Raw genomic sequence first — 27,350 nt, 5'->3', positions numbered from 1 at the left:
AAAGTCTTAAGAATTCCTCCGGTCACTGAGAGGGTTTCAACCCAGACCTCTCCAAAGAAGTGGCTTGTAGCAAAACCACTAACCGTCATTGAGGGCCGTACATCTATTAACAGAATTTAATCATCCCATCTTTACTGTAGTGAATATACCCTTGCTAATGCGTTATATTTTTGTATTGTCGTACTTAAACCATCTGTTCACGAGTGCTTAAATTCAGTGAGGTGGTAAATACTTGATTTTGTTTCTTGAAAGGGGGGGGAGGAACTATTCCTCTACTTTTGAGAGTAGACCGTGTTAAGAAATGGTGTCGAAATATGAAAATTATGGATCTATGTATCATACAAAGGCAATGGTTACACTTCTCTTACATATGGAAATATATTCAGCCAGTGCAATGAATGGCAATCGAAAACCATCACGCTAAAATAGTTTTATTTGAATCAGCAAAACAAAAACGAGTCGCATTGCCTTAAATAGATGCAAGCTATCGTATTTCTTTCTGTAGTGTCGGCTGCTGTTTTTCCCCTTTTATTTGAATCTCACGTGTTCTTGATGTCTTTATAAAGTTATATTATGCGCATTCCTCAATTACGAACCTGAGCCTTTAATCTCGTTTTGCGCGTTAACAAAAAAATTGCATTTTTCTATTTCTTGAAAAATGCGAGAAAGAGTTATTACGATGGTGAGTCCTGATAATTTAGAAAGGGTTCTTTTTAATTCCCAAGTTATAATGCTGGAAGATCCCTTGCATCCCTTATACGTGTGAACATTCATCAAAACATAATCCGGATGACAGATAATATATTCTTCTCACCTCTATTTGACTTTATCACGAACTTTTTCCTATTCAAAGCTGATTGAGGTAGTTTCCCTAATTATCTCTGCTGTACTTTTGAAATGCATCTGTCTAGGTAAGATAATGCCTGGCCCCAAAAGCCTGCTTGTCGGAGTGTGACAAACGGCTCTCAAAGCTGCACCTGGTCTAGTAGGCAAATAATTGTACCCCATCTGCAGTAGAACGAAGTCTGGATCAATATGAGAGAACAAATTTTGCATGTGATTTTGCATCATGAGAGAAGAGCCAATAGCGCACCTCTTTGACAGCTCCATTTATAACACATGCTTTGAGGAAGCCAAATCAAATTGTTCTTCCCGGATTTTTAAGGTTGAGAAACGTGCTCATTTTACCAAATTTATGTTTTGAGTCAAGTATTTAAGCAATTGCCATTCTGTTGGTCACAAGGAACAAATTGCTGGTCAAAATTTAGATATTATTATAATTATTACTATTTAACATCAGTCTGTTTCTGAAGAAATACCACTTTACAGCTATCCAGCGAGGGGAAGATAGTTTCACAATGAAATACAATATTAAAATAATATATACAATTTATGAACAAGATAATCATTTTAACAAAAAAAAAAAAAAAAACAATAGAATATATGATTCTCAAACCCTTAACGTCTGTTCACTTACTCTCTTCGATGGGATGTTTAGTAGGCGGACCTGAGGTAAGTCTTTTTCTTGACTCCTTTCTGGTGAATATTTGTTATAACTTTGATGAGGACATAAGTTATAAGAATTCGCAAGAGTAGCACACCTGTTGGTTCATTTCTTAGCTTCTGAGGGTCAGTGGATAATTTATTAAATACCTCGATGAAGTTAAATGGGAACATGTGATTCAGGGAGATCATGCTTCACAATTTCGAACTGATAGGGATTAGGTTGCTTTGGCTTCTATTGCATGATGGAGGGGTGGAATTGATATCTCATATCTGGTGAGACAACGATTACGGACAGTAGTTGATCAAAGATGAAAACGTTGCTGAAAATGGTATGGTGGCGCCATGGTTATTAATTTATATTTATGTAACCTGAAAAATAGATTTCCCTAACCAAAAATGTGGATATGGAATTCAAACAGTTAACAAATAACATCAATACATGATGATTCCGAACTCTCCCGCGGAAGCACATTGTGTGATTAATAATAGTTTTTCAGAAATTGTCTTTTTGTTCAGATAATCATCTTGAAGTGTAACTGGAAAAAAATTATGGTCTGTGATGCCTTTGTCAGTTACATTCTCATAACATTGTTCGTTAACACACCTATTGGGGAACTCAACTAGAATATCTACATCTTTCCTAAAATGAGGCCTCCAGACCTGTAGATGCAGACTCAAGATGCAGCGTATCACTTCCTCATTCCCTGCTAGCAAAATTCCTATATATCATTGACAAAACCGCACGAGCTGTCGTGGTAGCCTGTCTACATTTCTCAGACAACTTCATATCTGACTGCACAATTACGCCAGGTCTTTTTCATTTTCGACTACCTTGAGTGTATAACACACAGTTGGTACTTAATTTGCGATTACTGCTACCCATATGCGCAGTACCTTGCGTTTGTTAATGTTGTTGAACTTCAACTGATATTCTCAGCCTATTTGACTAATTTTTCTAGATATTATTGCACTAGCTTACCTTGATTACCCATTAACCATCCAGATAACCTTTGTGTCATCTGCAAACTTAGACATTAAGCCTGGTATACTTCCATCAATAGCATTATTAAACATAGAAAACGATTGGCCCAGGACTGAACTCTGTGGGGACTCTTAATTACATTAGTCATAAAGAGCGGTGTCAATTAAAAACCACCGTCTTCTCCCACTCAACCATCCCTTTATCCATAGGGATCACTTTCCCTTATGCCACACTGCTCCAATTTGTATAGCAGTATTTTATGTGCAACATTATCAAAAGCTTTCCTGATTTCCGAGTATATGATATCGAAATTATATTTTGCCTCCAGTTCCTTAGTTACTATATCAGGGAATCCAATCAGATTGGTCAGACAAGATTGCCGCTCAACAAATACATCCTGTCTAGATGGTTCTGCATTACTTCTTTAACCAGTGACTTCATTATTTTCTCTTGAACAGAAGTTAAGCTAAGAGGTCGGTAATTACTCATGTCAGTTTTTGATTCCCCTTTGTGAATTGGAGATACATTTGCGCATCTCCAGTCCATAGGGACCTCCCCTAAATTCAAGGATACTCTTGTAATCATGGCTGAAGGTTTGTTTACCTCCTTTGCTGCCTCCCTTAATATAATTGGAAAGTGCCATTTATCGTAGGCACCTTTTTTATGTTTAGTTTCATTTGTCTTCCACTTTCCTCTCGCTTATTAAAAATCCATTTAGCTTCTTGTTAGAGTGTGATAAACTAATGGAATCCTCTTCCCTGAAGAATTCCTCAAGATTGAGTGGATGCAAAATACCTATTCAGTTTGTCAGCAACCCAAGCAGAATCACCAACAGTTTTAAGCCATTTTCATCAAGTGAACCAATGAAATTCAATAAATTCAATTTCTTCCTTCTGCTTTTCTTTTTATTATTTTCCAGAGACGTCTCTCGTAATCTGCCCTAGCTTCTCTAATCTCCTTTGTGACTTGATTATAGAGTAGTTTATATCTGTTGTATTCTATATCACCCGATAAGTTATATACATCCCATGCATTGTTCTACTCTGCCACAAATCTGATTAGTTCATCTGACTTCCTGGCATATAGCCGTCCTGGTGTTAGCCTTGAACAGTATTTCTTAATTGCCATCAGAAGCCTAGTAGTTTCTGCGATTCCTTGAATGCTTCCCTTTTAAAAATTACCGTTGGTAACATCATCGGTTGGTCCCACTGCATAGAAATTAAAATCCGTCTAAGACCACGGTAGTCACCTATGGATACAAATCCTATCAATGATATAAGAATTTTTGACTTTTTCACAGCGTTTCTCGGGCGAGGGTAGCGTGGTTCCTCCCTCCGGAAATTCGAGGTCTTCTTCAGAAAAAATGTAATTTGATCATAGACACGCAATTTGCATATTATACGGCGTAATATGCGCCCCCCTAAGTCACTGGTGCGCATAAATTACCATAACTCATCCCATGTACTTGCTATATCCAGGAATATCAATGGGACAGCAGGTCTTGAGAGTTCTGAGACCTTTCATTCCAAGCTGCTGCGCTTTCCAAAAGAAGCAGTGCAGAGTACTTTCACCTCAGCCTGCTATTCCAGTTAATCTGTTAGGTCTGTTTATCCCTGAAGTTACTGAAAAGTTGTTAAAATTGGGAGAAAGAGACAACAAAAACTGGCAAGGCTCTTCACAAAATGCATTAGAAAAGGTGTGACGCCTAAGCAGTGGAATAATGCAATCATAGTTTTGCTGCATAAGAAAGGAGATAAATCAGTAATTGGAAATTATAGACCAATTAGCTTGTTATCCCACATCTACAAGTTTCACAAGGGTCATTACTAACAGATTAGAAAGAATACTTGATGAGAATCAACCGAAAGAGCAAGCTGGCTTTAGGACAGGATTCTCAACTATGGATCACCTTCACGTAATATCACAGCTAATGGAGAAAGCAAATGAATATAAAACACCATTATGCCTGGCATTTGTGGATTATGAAAAGGCATTTGACTCCATACAGCATAAGGCAATGTTTCGGGCACTGGAAAGACAAGGCATTGATACCCTATATATTATGATTTTGAAGAAAATATATGAGAGTGCTACCTCCGTTATTAGACTAAACAAAGACAGTAGCAAATTTAAAATCGAGAAAGGAGTTCGACAAGGAGACACAATATCTCCGAAGCTGTTTACTGCTGCCCTTGAGGAAGCTTTCAGAAGATTAGACTGGTCGCAGAAAGGAGTCAGTGTGAACGGAGAGTACCTAAACCGTACGTGGCTTTTGACATTGTGGTCATAAGCCACGATCCCAAAGAATTAGAGGAAAATCTTAATCAGTTATGCACAGTTAGTAAGGATTTTGGACTAAAGACGAATATGAAAACAAAAGTAATGATGAACAAGTATGCCACAGAATGGGGTATAATCATTGAAGGAGCAAAAATTGAAAAGGTGGATTCATCTTGGACAAGTGATTAGCTGTAATAATGATAAATGGCTGGAAGTGAAGAGAAGAATAAATTTTGGATGGATAGCATTCAGGAAATATAGTCACATACTGAAGAGCAATATCCCAGTTTGTCTAAAACGTAAAATAATGAATCAATGTATACTCCCTACCATGACTTATGGAAGTGAAACTTGGGCACTCACCAAAAGAATGGAAGAGAAGCTGAGAACTACACAGCGAAGAATGGAACGAATTATATTGGGAAACAGACTGTTAGATAAGAAGAGCAACACATGGATTAGGCAGCAAACTCAAGTAAAGAACATTATTATCAAAACTAAAGAAGTCTTGGGCCGGACACATAGCTCGAAGACATGATGACAGATGGACTAAGAAATTAACAGAATGGTACCCAAGAGAAGCTAGAAGAAAGCCTGGAAGACAACGGCAGAGATGGATAGATGAAATTCATAAGTTTCTGGGTAGTAAATGGATGGTCATTGCACAAAACAGAAGTAACTGGAAAGTTGCTGGAGAGGCCTTCATCCTACAGTGGATTGAAAATGACTGATGATGATGACGACCCACCTAACCCTGCCTCGATAGCATTAGCAAACATCCTTGCGTCCCTTCTATTTACATATATATCCCAACCTTGTAAAAACAGTCTGTCCTGTTAACAATCACAGAACGACCACACTACGAATAGTTATACCCCATGAGCCCTTCACATTCTTTCCAGGCCAAATTGATTGATATGGCTCTCAACCTTTACTTTCTCCTATCGAATCTCAGGGCGCCTCCGTAGCCAGATGCAGCAGTGCGTAGCACACGCTTCTTGATTAGACTGGGGTTCGAGCCCGTGACCACCAAAGACGGAGGATGCGGAAAGGTCAGGGAATGACCACCGCATATCCCCGGAGCAATATAGCCTTAGTTGGTAATGCTCATAAAAACCAAATAACATCGAATCTCGGCAGAATTGCAGACACTTTCATGTTTAATCCTAATTCGCGACTTTTTTTCCCCAACATTGCCTTTCTTGTTAAGTAAGTCCTCATGTACTGTACATATAACCGGTTGTACATGTAGTACTTCGCACTTCAGATTGTAAATAACACACCTTCCTGGCATATAGCCGTCCTGGGGTGGTCCGGATTTCTTAGATAAATAAACAGATAATAAGCATAATAAAATGTATAAGACAATTTGGTTTATGACAATTTAGTGAAAGACAATTTGGTGACTACGAGGATTCAGTGAATTATGAAGTGTTCAGTAAAGTTTCGGACTAATGCTGTTACGGTCATGTTCGATGAGTTTGAAAATAAACGGCAATAGTATATTGTAGTTCATGCTTCTTTCAGCATGGTGACACAGAGATAGTCCAGTAGACTGACAGGTTGCAAGTAACAATCGGTTTCGTTAGTAGTGTTTAACGTCATTATCCTGAAATCTCTTTCCTTTGAGGGCATTTTTCACCTTGGGAAACAGGAAAAAGTTCGCTGGTGCTAGATTAGGAGAGTAGGGTGGATGGTTGATATGTACAATGCCATGTTTCGTCAGAAATGTCTTAACAATAAGTGCGGAATGAGCAGAGTTATTTTCATGCAACAAGAACCTTTCTTTCGAAATTTGTGGCCTTACCCCGGAAATGTACTTTCGTGGTCTATGAAGCATATGTACATAGAAGGCAGCATTGACTCTTTCTTTCTCTCCCCCCTTCAGGTGAAAATTCCTTCTTCAATAAACAGGATGAATCACACCCTGTTTATTGAAGAACATGATCAGCATTGTCTTGACCTTGGACTTCTGTAAACGAGACTCTTTGGGCTATTGTGATGATAGTGAAATACACTGCATGCTCTGACGCTTCTTCTCAGGCTCGTATTGAAACAGCCAACACTCATCTCCAGTGATATTACAGTCGAGGAAATTAGGATTGTCTTAACAAGTCTGGATGGAGTCTTGACATAATTCGTTGCTCTTCGTTTCTTTTGCTCATCCGTGCGGCTGTGTGGCACAAATTTTGCATAGGTCTTCCTTTTCCTCTAAATCTTCATGCACAATTTGACGAATCATCTCGTTATTCATATCCGGCTCATCAGTCATAATTCTGAGGGTCAGATGACGATCTTTTGCCACAGTTTCCTGAACTTTTACAACTGTGTCCTCATTTGAAAAGGCTGACGGACGCCCATTTCTTGGTCATCCCGAACATCCTACCGTCCGTCTTTGAACCACTTGTACTATCCAAACATACTGGTACGACTTAACATTTCATCATCATAAACAGCTTTTAACATTTCACATGTTTCTGTTGCAGATTTTCCCAGTTTAAAGCAAAATTTGATAATTTGTTCGTTGCTCCATTACAGTCATGACACTGAGCGTTAATGTTACTAACGAAATTAGTCTACTGACGCTGTAATCCCTGTACCACCATCTGTTGGAAGAAGTTTGAACTTCAACATTCTACTTCCATTTAGTTTCGAACTCATCAAACATGATTCGCAACAGCCAGTCGGAGAATTTTATTGCCACACCTCTTACGGCAATTATTAATTTTTTTCTGTCCATCCATCTGCATTTAATGATGCAACTTCCAATGGATGGATTTTCATTAATTTTTATATTTTGCTCCAGTAGAAAGATTTGTCGGTTGCTTTAAATTTCATTAAAATCGGACTAATAAACCCCCACCCCCCCCAAAGAAAGGGCCCCTAAAAGCAGCCTTGCAACCCTGCTCCTGGATACCATTGCACGGTCGTAGAATATAGCGTGGGATGGTTAAGTATGCGCTTATTATCTTCTTGATTTCCATCCATATTGTAAAGGTGGTGTATACGAAGGAACAGTTATGCTGAAGATAATAGGCGCATATCCACTTCCAAACGTGCCTGTTAGCAGGATAGGGTTTGATACCTTTACACAAAATAAATTGATTTAAAAATATTCTTTTCTAAATTAAGTGACCAAAATTTTTCTTAGTTTCCTAAATCTTTTACTTCATTAATCTTCCAAATTTCTGCTCTGTATTCACGTGATACATCGAATTATCGTACTCATCCAATTGTCTTGGCCCGAATTGACGTGTTCCCATGAGCAAATTTAGAGGAGCCGAAGTTAGAAAGAGAAAGTACGAAATGAGGCTAGAAATCACCTGTCGGTTATAGAGTGTGGAAGAGAAAAGATCAGTGAACGCAACTTGAGCGAAGGATTAAGTGACGTAGGAGTGTTAATGTTATTTTTATTCGTTAGTTTTATCTTTAGTATTAAGACTGTGTCATGGGACTTGTGAGTCTGCAAAATAAGCAGGACAAGACAGTCCTCGGTTTGCTGATTTATTTCATATTTTTATTTAATATTGACTTTAGGGAACTCACGCTGAGTACCATCGCATATCATTTCTGTTTGCTGTTCGGAGCAGTTAAAGCGAAATAGTGGTCATCCCTTGGTACATTTCGAAGCACTTATTCCACATAACACTGTGCTTGACCTGGCTCTAGTCTTAATAATGGTTCTCTAAAGCTTGAATTCGGGTAAATTACGTTGTAAGCAGTTTTAAGCAGGTGGCCAGGAAGGTGCACAGTTTCTTATCAGTGATCTTTGTTTATGGTAGCTCATATTCATCATTAGATTAGAATTAGCTGCATAATCGGTTAATCTCGTTTCTCGACTCTTAATTGCTTAAGCTGAAAAGCCAGAAAATGAAAGGCATCACCTCGAAGGAGACTTAAGAGAAATGTACGTTTCAGAATGTTACGAAACATTTCTTCAAAATACCGCAGATTTAAACACTGTAAAGTAGAATATTTTTCACTCGCAAAGTCTAGCAAGCATGCAAAAATCCCACCATTTTTCACTCATCGTTAATTTTTACGCTTCAAGAACTTTCTGAACTTTTTGCCCACGGTTTGGGAATTTCCATTCCTTTCATTTACCTTCGATCGTTTCGCTCTTGCCACCACCGTTTAACATTTTCATGCTTTCGCAGTTAAAAAGTCTGTTTCCCCAAGAACTTCGTAGACAACTGCGAACAAACCCCACGTTCTCGAATAAATAACATGATTCTAAAAACAATTTTGAGGCGTCTCGAGATCATTCTTTCTTGTTCCTGAAACACATTACCTTGGGCTAATTTGCAGTTTACTGAAGGAAAAGCAGTCACTAAAAGCTAAGCTTATGAAAAATCAAAATTCGAAAACGAATAAATTAACTGGGAAAAAAAAATGTATATATACAGATTTTTGTAAGTGGTAACTTAAATGATCATTAAAGATGGGTTCCATTACGAATATGTGGTCTGCTTCCACTAGACAAGTTTGATCTCCTTGGAATGAACTGATCAGCTCTTCGGGAGATTTGGGGTATTATTCTCAACCGCTTGTCAAGATCCTCTGCAGTGCTGTAGCATCAGGAATAGTACGTTACTCAATTATTCCATGCTTCCTTTTCCCACCTCATTACTCCTTGTAAGAATGGGTTGTTGTGGGTTTCTGCGTCAAATAAAAACCCCTCGATAATCGATTTACACGCCTAAACCGAGATTCGTCCATTAAGAAAACGTGATGCCTTTGGTCCCCCCCCCCATCCCTCATGGTGTTCCACCGTTAGTGGAGTGTAATTCGACGGTCTGTGGCCATAAAACTTTGTTTGCGAAAAAGACCATTTCAATATGGTTTGAGCTGAGAGTATTCAGCTGTTGCTTCCGACTACCAGTTATAAAAGGTAAAAAGAGGTCACGTCTTGACCAAGTTAATTATGCACAGCTTCTTACTCGTACCCTACCGTTCCGGTATACTGAACATTAAGACACTCCAAGCACCTGTCACGATACCCAATGTTTGTTAAGCCTTCACTCTGTCAGTGGCACTCTCAGCTATGTATTCAGGTAAATACTTCGATGTGCATTGTTCAGCAAGAAACTTTACCAAGTGATCATTCCTCGGTTGGTAAAAAAACAATAAATAAATAAAATATATATATCCCATCCATAATGGCCTATGCCGCATAGCTCGCAGTATAAAAGACCAAACAGCTTCGTAGAGGTGGTAATTTGCATCTAGTCGTGCAAGTCAGTGATAAAGTAGCAGTTATGGAACGTAGTAATATGATATCACGGAGTTTCAAAACGGCATGATTGCGGGAGCTCATGCGTCGGTTGCTTCTATATCGAAAACGGCACGCCTTGTCGATTGCTTACGGCCCATGGTCAAGCCACCTCTTGCCGACAGAACTGTAAAGAATTACTCAAGGTGGGTTGTTCGTGGTGAGAAGAGTACAGCGTGTTGTATGAACTTAACGGAGGGTCACTGCATGACAGTTGACACCACAATACAATATGGGGAATGCGAGAACAATAACAAACACTGCGTATCGTGGCGCGTGCTCGGAGTGTCTTAATGTTCAGAAATGCGTTGCACACTCAGATGTATGGGGTTCCACAGCAGACAATCCAAAAGATACCCTCTCCTCATCGCATCGTCAATGGCGAGTGCTGTGGTGTCAATAGGCTGGAAACCACTGTGCTGGTCGGATGAGTCCAAACACCTGGTGCAATACGCCGACTGGTTCGTGTGCGGCGCAAGCAGCACAAGTCCACGGATCCATCGTGCATGGTGCCCACTATCCAGGCAGGTGTCTGTGATTGTTTAATATGGGTAATGTTTTGATGGCAAGAACTAGGATACCTCTGGCGTATGGACCAACGTTTCACTGGTGAGGTGTACCAGCACTCTGGGTACGGTCTTTGCTGGCATCCACTGTTATCGCATTACCTCCAGTGGATGCGGAATCATCCACGAAACCAGTGTAGTTAGCTGAAACTAGCCCGCCTCCGCGATTTACAGCAAAAACCACTATTTCTGCGCGAACAGATAAAATTTCATTTCTGCGCATGTCAGCAAGAATAATATCCAGTGCTTCAGCTACAGTATATGGATAGCCCATGTGATATGTATTCCAAAAAAAAAAAAAAAAAATATATATATATATATATAGTAATAATAATAATAATTGCTCGAATTCTATTAGTACGATTTTAGTGAAACATAGGAAGGATCGACAAATCTTTCTTACAGAGCGAAACATAATTTCCTTACCTCCATCCACTGGGAAGAGTTTTTTACATGCAGACGGACGGACAAAAATAATAATTGGAGAATTTCTATTGGTCCGATTTTAATGATATTTGGAATGCTCAACAAATCTTTCTAAAAGGTCCAAATATAAATTTCATGAAAATATATCCCGAGAGTTAAGTTGTTACATGCTACCGAGCGGCAGGCGTGGTGAAGGCAATAGGCGCATTATGCATATATTCTAGCGTTCTTAAAAACGGGACCATATTTTACATATCGGGCAGTTAATTCTTTGTTAAGGTACGTATGCTTACTTTTATTTATTTTTGATGTGAAAACATCTATAGCAGCACCTAACAATGGAATGTAACGGAAGTACCTTCCGTTACATATCTCCACAACATTTGCAACAATGCAAATGTTGTGGTCAAATATTTGTATTGTTGCAATCATACTTCCTGCAGTTACTTCAGTATGATTGTGACGATAATTATACTATGCTACAAATGGATTTCGCTAACCTCTTCCAAGCCAAGGATGTTTTCATATAAAACATCTTTCGTGCGTAGAGGGTATACACGCTTTAATTTTTTATTTGCTTTTATATTCAGTACTCTATGTAGATCACAACAAAAAGTGAGTACACTATTATGTTTTATAATCGTAGAAAAGGCAATAACATGTTTTCCATGCAGTGAAAAGTATATGGTGTCCTGGCTGTGACATATAGGACCTACTCAAGTAAGGAAAAGATTGTCATTATTCCTCTGTATAAGAAGACTATGATGGCTGCATTCAGAATAGCTGAACACTTGCACTGTGTTCAAGTGTGGAGGCTATGCTTGAATAGACACAGAATATCTAGAAAGGATTTAGAAAAGGGCAACCAGATTGGCGAGAACTGTTAATCGATGTTATATATGACATCATTAACTCCATCTTGTGAACTATTGATCATCCTGCAGTATAAACAGAAAATTTATCTGATTTATTTAAGAACCGGGGGTGGAGGACGTAACAGAAGGATGGATCTCATGAAATTTACTTTCCATCAGCATTCTCTAGATCACTAGGATACATTTTCCTTTTGTGTGGTCGAAGTGGATAGTTTGCTCAGGTTTAAAGCGGAATTGGACAGCAACGTTTCGACCAACGGGAAGATATCAGCGATAGAAATTTTTTCCCATATTTTTTTGTGCAGCTGTAAAAAAAAAGTCCGCTTCCTTGCATCATTTAGCCATTATAATACTAGCTGTCAGTAAGATTTTATTTCGAACTCTGGAATTGATCTATCCGAAAGTTTATTTTTTTTTTCTCAGAAGGATAGTTTGTACTGTATTGATTTATTTATTATTTGTTCTCTTTCTGAAATTTTCCTGTTCTTAAACACCTTCGTGGGTAGTCCAGACAGTGTGAAAAAGTCTTCCGTTGGAAATCCATCACTACGGGAGGAATTTGCATTGACGCTCTTTGATGCCTTGCGTGTCAGTTGGTCTCAGGCGATGGTCGAATTCTTTCCGAAAACCCTGGTTTTTAATCCCATCAAAGTGACTATGGAATGCTCCCAGTTTACAGACACAATGTGTACTGATGCGTGCTGGCTTACTAAAGCCAGGTGAATATTCTAAAAAACCGAAATGTAACTTTAGTTAGCAAAACTAAGCACAAAGTAAAACAAGAAATGGCGTTACTAAAATGCCCCTTTTATGTTTCTACCTCCCCGTTTGCAAATTCCTGAGAGGTTATTTTTCTTTTGTGAATTATCGAATGTTTCTTAGCCCTCAGTATTGTAGTAATAATTTTTTAATAATGTGCAGACGTCAGTTTTCCATCAATCAATGTTTTAATTTAGACGCCACGCACATACACCAAAATGTTTCGTATTTGACTGTTGAGAAATGCAGTAGGTACATTTTTAACAGGACGTTGAAGGCTGAAGTTACTTTGGTGTTGGTAAATATCTTTTAAATGTTTAGCTAATTTTCTTACTTTGAGAAAGAGATTTAAAAGAGATCTTTATTATTAACTAGGGAATGTCTGCAACAGAAAAAATATTGTAGGAAGGTGGCATTAATTAATTAAGATTACTTGTATGATTTAGCTTAGAGGTTTTGAGCAACTAATTTCAATTAAATACAAGACTAAATTCCTCTATAAGGGTCCATCTCAGAAGAATTAACGTCTACAAATCATGAAGCTCGTGATTGATTTCCTCTAATCCGAGAAGTTATACCAGTTGGCAAGGTGGTGAAAAGATTTAGGGTTTCCCTCCTCGCTACATGCGAAGGTTCGGTAATACTATATTAATTTTGCTGCTGCCCACTACCCCAGAAGGTTCGCAGGTTACTTTTCTGTGTTGATTTTGCCGTCTTTGAGAGTTGGCGCTTGCTTCCGGGTTCCTCTTTGGAGAACTGTTTTGTAGCGTTATTTTGCTCAAGTGTGGTGTATGTAATTTTGGTTTATTTCTTACTGTAAAATCTAAAAGATGCTGCTTGCTTTAAGAAGCCTTGTAACAGGCATCTAATTTTTTTCTCTTTTTATTGTGTTTGGAATTTTGTACCCAACTTTTGTATAGAGAGGAATAAGCACTAGACTGTTTCCAGTAGAGACTAAACAATTACAGTTAAAGCGGTTGTGAAATACAGTAAACTCATTAAAATCTGGATTCATCAAGGATTGAGAACTGTCGCATTTTAAAATTTTGCGGATTTAGAAAGCTGTATTAGTGGTTAAACAGTTTTGGAGAAGCATATTTCAGTGAATATTAAGCACTGACGACTTGAACTTATTTATATCTGTAAACATTTATGTCTAAAAGCTAGTGGCAGTATTAAAATGTAAATGACAGTTCAACCTACTAAATGCAAACAAATCACAGCAAAATAGGATGGATATTACAATACAGGACAGCAAATGTTGTCCTGTACTGTAATGTTAGTTTAAATGCATACCGGGTACAGTATCAAAGAGAGAATATCAACGAATACGCTTCAGGGGAAAAATATTTTCTCTGAAGCATCCTTCCATTATTCCCTCATCTCTCCGGAGGCCGTGATGTGGTTTTTTTTTTTTTTTTTGTCTTGTAATTATGACCTCTTGGTTTCCATTAATTGTGGCAAGTAACATCGCAAACACACAATTGAAAGTTGCCTGACCGTTATAACGTTGGCTTAATCTTCCGAGTCTGTTTTTGTCTTTTAAACTGTAAAATTTCTGCTCCCATAAAATTCCAACTTCAGTAACCATAAGGAGATTATATTTTTGCTATTTATTACAATGCGAGAGTGTACTTTTGCAACGCTACAAATAGTCATTCTTCCTCTAATGCCAAAAAGACACTCATCTCTCTTTTAAACATCAATAAAGGTGCAGAGAAGCCGAAGCTTCACACACGCACAACTTGTTACATTAACGTCAGTTCACTTGACAGAAACATGAAAAGAAATGCATTGGATCTTTTCAAACCCCGCTTTCAAACTATCGTTCAACGTCCTTAGCTTTTAGCGTCAAAAGATCCAGGTGTGCCCAACAAAATAAAAAGGAAATTTTCATTACTTTACACTTTTTATTCCTGTTGCGAAATATGCTGCGATAAATAAATAAATCTATATTTTTTGCAAACTGTTTATAGTTGAATTTCAGGGAATGGATTTGTATACGGCTCCGCATAGAATGACATATTCCAGTAAACAAGATTTACAAGCAGAAATATACCTTTTAACATTTAGTGTTATGAAAGCAACTTTTATTATTAATAATTGCTTACATAATTCTTTATACCGAATATTATTACAGTATATTATTAATTTTCAGGATGAATAAGTGCAACCGGTTCTACTAACCGGAGCAGCAAGATATATTAGTATATTATTAATTGCTTTACATAATTCTTTCTGCCGAATTGTTTAATTTATTGAAATAGTAGTTGTAATTTCAGTTTCCTTTATTGAATAATGAATTATTCAAATGAAATATCAAATGTAGATCTTATAATGTCATACTTCTTGCCTACAACCCTAGAGATATTATATTTCTAAGGGGTGGGTGTACTTCGGGTATCATCATCGGGACACCTACTTTTCGACATCTGTATCAAGGACTTGGCATTGATCGAATTTCCAGGAAATGTGAAATTACTATCCTATGCGGACGACATAAAATTATTCGTAGAATGTAACAATTACACCAGTCTACAGAACTCTTTAAATATACTCTGCTCGGGGTTTTCGCAGACTTAATTATAAATGCCAGTAAATGTCAAGTATCATTCAGGAATCCCAGAAAACATTGTTTCATACAACTACAAAATAGACATTCAAAGCATCTTAATTCAGTGACAGATTTTTGGTGTAACTTGCTTACAGTAGTTCACTTAATTCTCACATAAAGCAAATAATTAAAACAACTTGTACTGGAAATTAGGATTCATCAAAAGATTCGCGGGTCAGTTTCATAGCTCGAATCTAACAAAAGCGTTATACTGTACACTGCTCTTATCTTACTTAATACAGAATTTGCAGCTCCGATATGGTTATCAAATTTCGCAACAAACTTAAAAAAATACAAATCCATGTGATTTAAATATATGCTAAGGCAAGATGGTACAGAACTACATTAGCACTCGCTACCATTCTTACTTATATAAATATAATCTTAAATTTTTAATTATAATAAAGCAAACCCAAGGACTGAAATTATTGTGTAAGATCATCCATAGCCTTTGCATCATTCATTGCTTTTACCTTGCCCTGCGCAAACAGCTTCGACTTCACGAATATCCACTACCAATTCCTTAAACGCTAATCACTAGGTAATTCTCCAGTGGGGCAAAGTTAACTTAGTTGATTTCAATCCTTCTAAAAACCAGTCCTGACTTGTACCTCACAAAAAGGATTCTTCCTCTCCTATGCTTATCTTCAATGACACTCATATTTCTAGACGAGATCACAAATCTCTATTAGGGATTACCCTGATCTCTCTCTCTCTCTCTCTCTCTCTCTCTCTCTCTCTCTCTCTCTCTCTCTCTCTCTCTCTCTCTCTCTCTCTCTCTCTCTCTCTCTCTCTCTCTCTCTCTCTCTCTGCATAAGAAAAGAACATCTCAAATATTGCTCCACCTGCATCTGAAAAACTGGGTTCTCTCTTTCACTGTCAGCATTACTTTTCCTCCAAATAGCTACTCACTCTGAACAAATCTCAAATATGCTCTACCATGGAATATTGTTCACAGATCTGAGGCAGTTTCCCAAAACCTCTCTCAGGCTTTTATATTCCCTTCAAAAGAGGGCAATTAGGTTAATTAGTGACTGATCTCTAATGGCCTCTTTCCACTCTCTCATAGATGTTCTGTTTCTGCTGCATGTTCATTCTATGGATACTTCCATGGGCACTGTTCTTCTAAATTGGCTTTTATAATCCCGCTCTCTTTTCCAAACCAGTCCGAACACGTGCCACAACCAGTCAACATCCTTTTACTGCCCAACTTCAAACTCACAGAACCAACTTTTCTTCTTCCTCGTTTATTTCCTCAACTTCTGTTTTCTGGGACAACCTCCCATCATGCGTATTTCCTGAAAATTACAGAAATTTAATTCTAATGTCAACAAGTATCTTCTTTCATCTTCTCAACCTTCAACCTATGCACAGTACTAAGTACTATAGGTTCTAATATTTCTCGTGCTTGAGGGGGTTTCATAAAAAAAAAAAAAACAACAACATTAAATTAAGCATATCCCTTCAGAACCACTCGTGATAAAGCTACTTTCTCTCTGATATACAGGACTATTTATGGCAAAAACAGTCCTCTTAATATCTTACCTTCTTTAACGCACAATTTGCGATATAGATCCTTTAATGCTATTTACAGCTTACCTAAACAGTTTAACCAATAATTTAAACAGCATATACTCGGCTTTTTTTTATAAATTTTAATTATTTGTTTTACTGCATTTTAAGGGTCACAGGATATTGACTGTATTATATCTATTTAAATACTTTCATTTTATTCTCCAATATAACGATGCATTTTACATTTTCATCGATTATTATACAGGGTGTTTCAGTTAAACGTTTCAGAACTTCTAAGAGGGGTAGGGTACATCCTGACAATTCGAAATCATATAGCAATGTGGGGTCGGAAATGCTTTCCTGAAGCGGTGTTGTACACAGAAGCACCATAAAGAAAAGAGACCGTAAGTGAGAAATCGTTTTAATAATACATGAAAAGAAGCAAAAGGTACATGGATTAAAGTAAGTGTTCGAAGTTTCTTCAACCTCGTATTGCTTTCGCACAGTGGTACCTTGGAAAATGTGCTACAAATCCCCTTTTTCCTGCTGAAGTGTTGTTTTCCGATGAGGCATCCTTCACAAGGGAAGGAATTTTCAACACGCATAACGACCATATCTGGCCGGTCGAGAACCCGCATGCAATACGACGTCGTGCAGCACAGATTCGATTTTCGGTCAATGTGTGGGCCGGTATTATGGGAGATCACCTCATCGGACCTTACCGTGTCGTCTAACCGGACCTATCTACTTGATCTTTCTGCAGCAAGTATTGCCACAACTTTTGAGAGATGACCAGATTTCTGCATCGACGCAACAGACAATGTGGTTCCAACACGATGGAGCCCCTGCCCATTATAGCGGAGATGTTCGTAACTACCTGGGTGTCACATTTGGTCAACAGTGGATCGGACGTGGTGGTCCCGTGCGTTGGCCTGCTCGGTCACCCGACCTATCATGTCTTGATTTTTATTTCTGGGGTCATATGAAATCGCTAGTTTATGACACCCCTGTTGACAATGCTGAGGAGCTGGTTGCAAGAATCGCAGTAGCTGCCGAAGAAATTCGAAATTCGCCTGGAGTATTCCAGAATGTTCGGATGTCCATGCGTCGGAGATGTGAGGCGTGCATTGTAGCCCGTGGAAGAAACTTCGAACACTTACTTTAATCCATGTACCTTTTGCTTCTTTTCATGTATTATTAAAACGATTTCTCACTTACGGTCTCTTTTCTTTTTATGGTGCTTCTGTGTACAACACCGCTTCAGGAAAGCATTTCCGGCCCCACATTGCTATATGATTTCGAGTTGTCAGGATGTACCCTACCCCTCTTAGAAGTTCTGAAACGTTTAACTGAAACACCCTGTATTTATTCCTTTATGCTTTTAATATATTTACAATTATCAGTTACGTTCTGCACTTTGATAATGGGCATAAATCTGTGAAGTGCTGTCAAATCAATCAATAAATAAATAACTGTCAATGGTATATAAGAAAATTAAATGAAATCCTAAACAAGTAAGACTTAGAAAGAAGACAACTTTTTATTATCTTAATTAAATGAAGTTTAGGACAAAAGCCGGATGTTAGCTATACCTTAATTATTGATTGGTTTAGAGCTGTGGTTCCCAAAATGTAAGGCTCGTCCATTGGGGCGCACTTGGGCGCCTTGTTGTTTTTATGAAGCACTTCTTTAACGAAATCTGAACGAATCATCCCACTAATCAACTTGTAAAACGTATTTTATTTATCTTTAAGATTAAATGTATTGAAGTACACATAGGATATGCATCCTCATAACTAAATGTTATATCAAATCTGTTTATTTATACTTATTCTGGAAGATGGAGGTGCTTGAAATTTATAAAATATTTTAAGGAGACACAGTATAAAAGTTTGATAACATATGGCCGAGAGCATCAGTTTTGTACGTAGCTACTTAGCTGAAATTACCCATTCAACGATCTGGTTAATGGCATGCATTTCAAATAAATAGCAGCATGCTTCTTACTTTGGACCCGAACTTTTTTATTTAAAGTGCAATCTTAATACTCGGGTAACTCGTGGCGAAAGTCCTCCACAATTTCACGGTTGCATTTCTTAGCAAATTTAGTGTGCTGATGGGTATAGAACTGACTACTTCCTAACTTATGCAATGATTTCCTTATATAAAATTAAATTATCCAACGCTATTGATGGTGGACCCACCTTCAATAATTTGTGTAAAACATAATGTATGGAGTATACAAAATGACTAAAGAATTCATGAAATCCCACATTGTAAAGTACTGGGTATTTATAATCTGGAATTCTTTAAAATCGAGCACATTTTTTACTTACACAACAACAACATATAATACACTGTTCGACGAAATTAATAGAACAAAATGTTTTTCATGGATATTTTATTGTGAACAGTGTCGCCGAAGGCGAATATTTGATATAATAGGCATCCTGGCATGCAAATTCCAAGTATCCAATAGAAATCGATCTATCACCTTACAAAGCCGCACATTATGCAAATTATTCTTGCCTATATAAACATGGATTGCGACTACATCACTTCATTCCCGTTTTTTAGCTTGCTCAGTGGGATAGCCACAACTCTAGTACTCAGGATGGCAAGTCATCGTCATTTAGATGGTTCTTTGAGATGGCGGGCCGTTGGATGACTTGAAGCCGTGCAGTCTCACCCATAGGTGGCACGTTGGCTTAAAATGTGTCACGCAGTGTCGTCTCTGCACTATGGAAGCAGTTCCGCGAATGGGGGCTTAAGAAGAGGACACTAGCCCTCTTCTATAAGGCAGTCTTCTTACCAGCAATAACATACGCATCAGGAGTCTGGTTCCACAAGGCGGTGACAGCAGTAAACAAAAGGAAGCTAGAGACCATTCAACGTTCAGTCCTACTGACAATCTCGAGAGCCTGCTGTACTGTAAGCACCCACGCCCTCCAGGTCCTCTTGGGCGCTCTCCCCTGGACCTGGAGATCTTCCGCTGTGGGTTGCTATATCAACTATCCAAAGGCAAATCAATCACCTGCCTAGACTACACAACTGATCCGGCGAACGATCGTAAACTCGAGAAAAAACGCCTTCTCACCCACCTACAGCAGGCCTGGCAAACCCGCTGAACGACTTCGACAAAAGGGGAAGTCACCCGAAGATTCATACCGGATAATCAACTAGTGTTTCCCAAAAGCCCAAACTGGTTTTCACCGGGACTGCTGACATCTTACCTACTCACGGGACACGGCGCAATAAGAGCAAAACTCTCCAGTTTCGGATTGAGTGACATCCCTCTCTGCCACTGTGGACAGCCAGAGACTTGGGAGCACCTCATGCACCATTGCCCACTATACGAAGACCTCCGCTGCCTCTTAATAACTAGAATACGTTTCTCGCCAATAAACCAAAAACAATATCTCCTGGAGAGCGAGGACAATTATAAAGCCTTAACGCAGTTTGCGCAGGATCTTTTTACTAGAAGAAGAACATACCCACAACTTTAGCAGGAATTTTCCCACAAACTAACCACTCGTCATCCATAATAAAGATCCTTAGATGTGTCAACCAAACAAAAACCTAACAGCTACAATCTGAAAAACTAATCATTAACTTACCATGGATCTGACCGCTGGCTTAAACTGGAGTCATTATCTGGACTTGACCACTCACACGGACGGGACAATATGTCCCAGGAATGGCATATGAAGACCTGACAAAGACATTATGCAGTTTGCTGCCGAAACATCATTAGGCGACCTGAACCGGGTACCCTCGCTCGGTTCACTTTCTTTCCCTTCCCTTCCCTTGGCAGGGGATGGTTACTCTGTACCCTCCCCCCCTGGCATCCCCTATCTTCACCTGGTGAGGCATGGGCCTGCCCCGCCGACTTTTGGGGTTATCTTCACTATTGACCCCATATTTCTGTCTTTCACCCCCCAGTCTTCAGTCTCCCTTCCCTCTCGAGCTATCTTGCGACTAGCGTTTGACCCTTGCCAAAACTACACAAGCCCCACACTAAAATTAAAAAAAAAAAAAACAAAAAAAAAAAAAACTCTAACCCGTATATCTCTTTCGGCCTGACCCAATTTCTAGCGTTTCCCCCCCCTCCACTTTTTTTTTTTTTTTTAAAGGTCCTAGCCACTGAAATCTCAGAAAATTAGGTGGCAGGACCTGCCAGAGTAAATAGTAAATTTCTAAAATACTGGTGTACCTGGTCTGCCTCCACGAGGTATATGTGGGCAACGGTGGGTCTCACTTGAGACCCAACGGCTAAAAGACCAGATGAACAACGGTACAAAACATTACACACCAATATCCATACACTTTTAAACCTCTGGCCTCTACAGCGTTCTGTATCACACCACAATGTATACTACGCGGAGATGGGGGGAAATCCCTGATGCCGTTAGACCCTAAACACACTATACACTATACTATGGAAGCAGTTTTAGGAGATAGGAACCATTACAAGAAATGCTGGCCAAGGTCGCCTTAGAGCTACGTCAACAAAAACAGACCGCTATCTCGCTTTAACAGTAAGACAGAACTCTACGATGTCCTGGCATCAACTGTCTCTTGAGGTTGCTACGGCCACAGGTGAAAACATTCCACATTTACTGTATTGAAGTGGAGGCAGTTTTCTCGTGTGGAGAGGAATAATAATCAACGTCCGCACCCCTCTTCATGTTTTTGATAGGGGTACAGTAACCACACAGAGATACTGAGATAGATCCTCGAATCCTATGTGCGACTTTTTAAAATCTATGTGCGAGTTTTTAAAATCTGGACCAACCGGGATCCGGTTGGTCCAGATTTTATTTTCATGCACGTCAACGCCACTGTACATAGAGCTCAAGTGGTGGAGGATATCCTGTGTATCCAAGGCTGCCGTGACCATCACGATCACCAGACTTTAATCCGGTTAAACATGTGTGGGACGCTCTCGGCCGTCGCATTGCATGCCGACACTCAGTCACTTGGTCAGCTAAGGTCTACGCTAGTGGAAGAATGGGATTTGTTTCTACAGAATCTTAGGCAACTTTACATCGAGCTTGGTTCACTGCTGTTGTCAAGCCTGTTTAGCCTTTGGAGGTATCATACGCCGTACTGATGTCATGTGACCATATTTTCGGAATTTTGTATCGACTTCTGTAATGTGACCTTTTTGGTAATTCTTATACAACCCCTATAAATGTCGCTTATACCTTTCCGAAGTTTCTCGCTGTCTATCCATTTCATCGTTATTCTATGTTACATCATTATACCAAATTTTTTCGTGTTTCATCGCAAGCAGCACGATTTACACCACTTTTTCTGCCTGTTCTGTTAATTTTGTCGAGTAATGAGTTAAGAAAACAACAATCCGGCAATCAATGTTCACATTTGCGCTTAAGATTCCTTGCAAATAAGAGTGACATCACTTTCTTCATAAGATGTTCGCAGGGTTATTTGGTACTTTAATCTGTTTTTGCGGCCAGTAGGATTTAAACTACAGAGATAATGCAATGGTCTTAATCCTCTCAGCAGAACACTCTCCTTTGCAACGAGTTTGTCTGGCATTACACTACTTTCAAACAATAGTCTCGCCAAAAAGGTTTTGTCCATTTGTTTAAAAGAACGACTGCTATGATAGGCTATTTGAGGACTAACAAGTCACTCATTAGATAGCAGGTGGTTTATAGCAACACAGTAACAAAACAGTCGTAAAGAAGTTGTTCGATGTGCGCTCTTATGCGGTATACGGAATTGGTTCTCAAAGCTGTAATATAGCTAGAGCTATCTGTTGAAAGTAGTGCCATGGCAATGCAACTTGTTACAAAGGCTAGTTCTGTTGTGAGAATTAAGACCATTGCATTATCCATGCAGTTTAAATCTTGCTGCTCGAAAAGCTACAGATGAAAGGATAACATCGTTTTTATAAATGTTTACTTATGTAAATACGTTCAGTTTATTGTTCTTAATTGATTGTTCTCAGTTGATTGTTCTAAATATTTATCGAAATCTTCTCAAACTACAAGGTAAAAAAAAAAGTAAAGTAAAGTGCAGCCATTATCAACCCACTGCAGGATGGAAGCCTCCTCAACAATTCATGCTGAGGGAAATGGACCATAATCTGCCACGCTGGTCCAGTGCGGGTTGGCAGATCGACCGTATTCAGCAGGCAGGGGCTTGAACCCCGGTCTACTCAAAGAGCGTGTGTTACTGCACTCCCGCTCCTGCCCACTCGGCTACGGAGGCCGCCCCTACAAGGTATACTTCTCTAAAACTACAAGGTATACCTCTCTAAAATCCGGAAAATTTTGCAATCCGACATCCCCGAAGGTACCGGATTTCATTGGATTTACTGTATTGTTAAAATAAATAATAATTAATGTATACCAATATGACGCAATGGGAAATTTTGTGTATGCCATAAATTGTATGTTAGAGTTATTTCTAGTCAGAAAGGCCCTAAAGAATTTCGAAGTATCTTTGAGATTCTTTTATTGTGTGTATGTTCTCTAGATTAGGCGGTAACGCGTACATACATACTCTTTTTCTCTTTCAATCTGTAGATGGTTTGAAATCAGCAAAAATATATCATAATTTACATACTAGGGTCTGGCGACTTAATCTAATATTGTAAAAGGATGAATAATTTTTCCGAAGATGGCTTTTACTGAGAGGAGTTAACACACTTAAATAATATCAACAGCTCCATTACCTATGCGTCGTAACTTTGAAGATGCGCTTCAACTCAACATCCTTCAGGAACGAATTTCATCACGCAGAGACTCCCCTTCAAGAAAAGTTGTCTCCTTGCTCATGCTTTCACATGATGAATCCGCTTCGCCAGCAGAGCGTAAGATGAACCCTTCGCGTTAGGATTTATTAGCAGGCACTGATTAATGAACCACTTAGCACGAAGGCATGAATATAGAATATTAATTTAATTTCTTTCTTTTGTTCGATTTACGCGTAATTTTTTTCTTTCAAACAATTAATTCGGCGCATTCTGAAATTATTTCATTTTGCAATGCTAATTTTTATCATTAATCTAAATAAACTCGGATGAAGAGTTGAGCTGTCTTTATAAAACGAATCCATCAATTTTTCTCGATCCAAACAGCGAAATACTTCAATAAGAAAATTGCGAAAGATAAGCATTCATATCTCTGCTTGTTTAATTTGTTTTGGAATCCATTAATCATTAAATTATTCATATGGTGCACTTTTTCCTCGTTGTTATGCAGCTCTATCAGTATTAGTTGTACGTACAGTATTTTGAAGTCTATCGTTAAATCAAAGTGTTTAATTATGCAACACGGTCGCATCGTTTTAGTGAGCATGAAAGAGGCAGGCATTCATCGCATATATTTAGTATGAATGTAATGCTCGGTTTTCTGAAAGTTGGAAATTATGCACGAGTTAGGGAAGTATACCATCATAAATGGAATTCATTTTGTTTCTTTCTTCTAAAAATATATATATATATATATATGTATATATATAACGTTGGTTACATTTAACGGGAGAATAAATAATACTTTGTCAGAAAAAAAAATCAATCGGATGAATTACCAATTCATTTGAATGTGGCATTCTCATCTTTTAATTTGTAACATTTTAAATAAAATGGTGGGGATTTACCTAATTGCGATATTTTACTCCATTTGTAAAGAAATTAATGTTTATGGGAAAAAATTAAACGTACGCTTATTAAATAAAATAGAATAATAAAATATTATTCTAAAATTTTGAATAATTCGTAATTATCAAGCTACTACTCATGAATATTTTCATTTTTTGCTATTAATTGTTTTGCATTTCGGATACATTAATTTTTAGTCCTGTCATTAATAATAATTGCCAATACTAGATTTCTTCCTTCTGATTTAAAATCGTTGCTGGTAACACCTTTAGCCCAATGGTAAACATGTGGAGAAAATAAGTTTAAAAAAAAGTTATTGGGAAACTTGAATCGAGGGGAGTAACATTTTGAGTCTGTTATTGCTCGATATAGCCCGACGAGCTTTACTATCGCTTAGTCCAGTGAATCATAAGCTCCTTTTGTGCTGCTTATGTCGAACTGTTTCAGTTATTCCTAGGCACGTCCTCACCTATGACTCTTTCAGCGATTTCAAAAAAAGGTGGTGGTTGGATGATGGAAAACCGGACTAAATTAGTAACTAGTTCAAAGTTTGATCGGCCGGGGGGTTTCCGGCCAATCAAATATCTCCATTAGCCGGGACTTTCCGGGAAATAGGATATATATATATATATATATATATATATATATATATCCCCATCACTAGAGTCTTGTAGATTCCCTTCAGTCTTGAGTTAATCTACAAGAAGATTCAAAAGTACGAGGGGTTTCAAAAAAGATTTGTATTCACCCAGAACTAGTTGTGATAGAAAGATAATTTTTTTTTGTTTGATACCTTAATCTTTATAGCAACCACACAAATTTTAGTTTCGATCTGACGACAATTCACTTTTTTTTTTTATTATTTAGCGCCGAATGAAGTGGCACAACGGATAAAGTGGAATACAGATCAGTGAATCGGTTCCTCGCTGTGCAAGGTAAAACACCCAAAATAATCCACGAAGAAATGGTCGCTGCTTTGGGAGAAAATTGCCCAGGTTATAGTGTTGCTGTGCAGTGATATAAACAATTCAAATGTGGAAGAGCCCCAGTGCATTATGAAGAAATTCCAGGACTCCCAGCAAATGCTGTAACAGAAGAAAATGTTGCAGAAATTGAGGCATTAACCTTGGGATATTAGCGTCAAAGAACTAGCTGCAGAGCTCCAAATTAGTCTAGGGTCTGTGGAGAACTTCTTTTATTGCATATAAGTTGAATATAAGTAGTGTCTGCTAGATGGATTCCCAGACTTCTGACCCCTTATCACAAGAAGGGCACAATGTGCATATGAAATATTGTTGATGTGCCAGGAAAATCAAGTTTTTTTTTTTTTTTCATGGCTAGGCACCTTAGATTCATCACTATGATCCCGAAACTAAACCAATGTCAAATCAATAGTAGCATGCAGCTTCGCCTCCCCCCCCCGAAAAAAAGCAAAGGTGTAACCGAGTGCTGGCAAGGTGATGCTGCCAGTTTCTTTGGAATCAGCATGGTGTAATATTCACAGATTATCTTCAAAAGAGCTGTATTGTGACGGAAAGTCCCGGCTAATGGAGATATTTGATTGGCCGGAACCCCCCCCCCCGGCTGATCAACTGATCATTCCAACCTATTCATAAAGCTACGCGCTACTGTAAAAGGAAAAAAGATGGGGAACGTTGGCAAAAATCGTGCGTCTGCTCTACGATAATGCCCCTGCGCATTCCTCGCGTGCTGCAGTGAAGTGTTCCGTCGAATGTGGATTTAAAATATTGCGGCATCCTGCTTATTCCACCGACCTTGCACCCTCCGATTTCTTCCCTTTCTTCCCCTGAAGTCCTTTTTTTCTTGAAAAATACTTTGCTACTGCCGATGAGGTAATTTTTGCTGCCGAGTCGTGGTTTGAAGGACAGTCAGTGAACTTCTATCAAACCGGCCTGGGGAAGATTTTTAAAGGTGGCAAAAATGTGTGGTGACTGTGTCGAAAAAGTGTAATACATGGTGTTCCAACCTTCTATCGACTATTTCTGGATTTTTTTTTTTTTTTTTAATTCGCTCGTGCGCGTGTATGTATTATCTGGTTTTAATGAGCGAACATGAATAACCTGTGTAAATACGTGTTTTTTCCTGTTTTATTTTTCCAAAACGCAAAAAGCTTAAAAGTAGAACGTTCGTGTTCCACTGTAAGGCGTCTTTGAAATCTTTCCTCAATCCTCGTGGTATTAGTCGAATACTTTTTCTCCTCCCCCTAAATATTGAGTCATAATACAATTTGCTCTGTATTCGAGTCCATCATTGAAAGATCTTTTTTGGCTACTAAGTTTTACAAAGGCTTTCAATCGAGACAGACAGAATGCCTCGGGAAATAGTCACGACATGTCAAGTAAATGGAAAGGTTTTGACAAATCAACTTTCAGACAAGCACCGTAATCTGTTGCAAAAAAGACACTTTACGACATGTACAAAATGCTGTAGGGAAAACTGCTCACGCTCACTAGAGAAAGCAATTGCGGGACAAGTTAGTTGGGAGAGTGTAGTGCGTTTCTTCTATGAAGAGGTAAATTGTTAGAGAATCGAAATATAATGGAAATGCTTTATGAGCAGAATGGAAAACTTCCAGCCTGATTGCGCACCAAATTTGAAAACAGTAAATTAAGAGAATTTTACTTTTATGTCACTTATGCAAATTGTTTAGTGGTACTTCAGTTCCTTGACTTGATAGTCGTCTTTTTCTGACCCGTGTGCACAATTAACAAATTATTTGCTATTTTTTTATTTTATTTTATTATTTTTTTATAAAATGTTTAACCAAGACAGGTGCATTTGTTATGAAATTTGAAATAATAACGTTTATTTAAAAGAGTAATATTTTATTCATTAATAAACATCATTCTTATATTATGTAGAAATATTAAGACAAAAACGTTAAAACTTCCAATAAAATTT

The 27,350-nt window shown here is 38.3% G+C and overlaps 1 protein-coding gene across 3 annotated transcripts in view; it reads left to right on the top strand.

The window, feature by feature from the left end:
• LOC150083223 (uncharacterized) overlaps positions 1-27,350 on the top strand; it is a 279,993-nt gene that overhangs the window by 125,021 nt on the left and 127,622 nt on the right. Inside the window, exon 1 of one of the 3 annotated variants that reach the window (XM_090377116.1) lies at positions 14,833-14,865. The exons of the other annotated variants lie outside the window; for them this stretch is intronic. The gene's annotated coding sequence lies outside the window, so the exon portion shown is untranslated. Of the gene's footprint in view, positions 1-14,832; positions 14,866-27,350 lie in introns of those variants that run through there. 3 annotated transcript variants of the gene reach the window in all.

The sequence above is a fragment of the Mastigoproctus giganteus genome, chromosome 7, assembly GCF_048544385.1.
Source record: "Mastigoproctus giganteus isolate SK-2022 chromosome 7, ASM4854438v1, whole genome shotgun sequence".
Lineage (NCBI taxonomy): Eukaryota > Metazoa > Arthropoda > Arachnida > Uropygi > Thelyphonidae > Mastigoproctus > Mastigoproctus giganteus.
Note: the sequence above shows the minus strand (reverse complement) of the source record. Positions and strands in the feature narration are given on the sequence as shown.